At 36.4% G+C, this 2,071-nt stretch overlaps 1 long non-coding RNA gene across 1 annotated transcript; it reads left to right on the forward strand.

Moving 5' to 3' along the window:
- Positions 1-706: 706 nt before the first annotated feature.
- LOC111777825 lies at positions 707-2,071 on the forward strand. Its single transcript, XR_002812420.1, has 2 exons — positions 707-875; positions 1,767-2,071. It is a non-coding gene; the product is annotated as an uncharacterized LOC111777825 (long non-coding RNA).

Raw genomic sequence — 2,071 nt, forward strand, 5'->3', positions numbered from 1 at the left:
GGCTCAACATCCTTACTGGCCCATCGTCCGGTATTTGGCTCTAATACCATTTGTCAGGCTCAAGCTCACCACTAGCCGCTATTGTCCTCTTTGAGCTTTTCCACTTTAGGCATTCCTTTCCAGGGCTTCCCCCTAAAGTTTTAAAACACGTATAGTAGGAAGAGATTTTCATACCCTTATAATGAATGCTTCGTTCCCCTCTCCAACCCACATGGGATCTCACAATTACATCATTTGATTTGGCTTAATGAGTACTATAATTTCAAAGTTCGGTATACCCACATAGACATCTATCCTTATCCAGATCTAGCAATTATTTGTTTGTTGATATTTCAAACCCATCTGACGATTACTCTCGATAGTCATTTTGCTCTCGAATTTGTATTAATGGGTTTGTTCGATTTTGTTTTAGGGTGATTAGAAGCTAAATGTGGGGTTTTATCATCATTAATGCCCTATATTTGGTTGTTTATAAACACCCCACATTCTCAAAAGACCCAAATTTCAAATTCAATTACAAAAGGCTTGTGTCTCCAACCACAAGACCCCATCACATTCATCACAAGACACTCTCAAAACATTGACATGGACTCTCAACACCATAGCTTTTGTTCTCTTTGGAATAATACAAATTTGATGGTGCTCCACATGTGCCTTTGCACTCACTTCCCAATCAACTTCTTCTCTCTTCATTTCTCTATAAAGTAACTTCTCAACTTCAACACCTTCTTCACACAAAAACAAAGCTTCCCTTTTGTCATTACAAGAACAAAATCAAAGCCAAACCACAAAAGCTCCAATGGCTATGAACAAACGCGTCGTCGTCCTCGTTCTCGTCCTCGTTCTTCTTTGTTCTTTCTCAAACAAAGTTATTGGTAGATTTCTTCATCTATTATCTTTTTATCTCTTCATATTTATGACCGACTTTTATTGTTTATTTTCTTCTCTAGTTTTGTTTCGAGTTTCAAAATTAAGTTAAGCTACAATAAATAATATTAACTTTTTTATTATGGTAAATTGGGTTATGTTTAGTGATTTTCTCTATCACGTTTTGAATTTTCTCTATCAAGAGAAGCTCCCATCCAAATTCGTTATGAATATATGGGTATTACTATCTAAAAGTAAAAAGTATATAAAAAAAAAAAAAAGGTTTTTTCCCATTTAAGTTCAAATTATGGTTCTTTATGAAAGAAGATATATTACAAAGTAAATAATGATAAAGTGAGACAAAAATTTTATGGTCTGATCTGTGTAACAGCCCAAATCTACGAGGTTTGGTCCGATCTGTGTAACAGTCCAAACCCACCGCTAGCGGATATTGTCCTCTTTGGGCTTTTCGAGGTTTACATGCTCTTATAAAAAATGTTTTGTTATCCTCCCCAACCGATGTGGGATATCACAATCCACTCCTCTTCGAGGCTCAACGTCTTTGTTGGCCCACCGCCTCGTGTCCACCCCCTTTCAGGACTCAGCTTCCTTGCTAACACATTGTTCTGATACCCTTTGTAACAGCCGAAACTCATTGCTAGCATATATTGTCATCTTTGGGCTTTCCCTTTCAGGCTTCCTCTCAATGTTTTTAAAACGCGTGTACTAGGAAGAGGTTTTCGCTCTTATAAAGAATGTTTCGTTTTTTTCCCCAATCAACGTGAGATCTCACAATCTTTGATAAAAACGAAACGAAATTCTTGATTATTCAGAACGACTTTTTAGTGTGATACCTCGACTTGGATGGCTAATTGGATTTGGGTATTGATTTGTTGTAGCAACAAGAAGCTTGGGAGTGCCTCAAATTAAGAAAGATGATCATAAGCTTAAAGGAAATGATGATCTTGCAGTTCATGAAGAAGAACATTTTTCAAGCACAGATGATTTGGGCGCAATGGATTATACTCCAGCGTCCAAGAAGCCTCCAATCCACAATTGAGAGTTTATTTCATTAGTAATTTGTATGATATTTTTACATCTGCCTTTCTCCTTTTTATTTTTTTGGTTAAAGTGAAGCTTCTAGTAATGAATTATATAGAAATGGAAGATATGAGCAAAACATGAAACAATGGGGTTTCTTACA

The sequence above is a fragment of the Cucurbita pepo genome, chromosome LG16 (assembly GCF_002806865.2).
Source record: "Cucurbita pepo subsp. pepo cultivar mu-cu-16 chromosome LG16, ASM280686v2, whole genome shotgun sequence".
Lineage (NCBI taxonomy): Eukaryota > Viridiplantae > Streptophyta > Magnoliopsida > Cucurbitales > Cucurbitaceae > Cucurbita > Cucurbita pepo.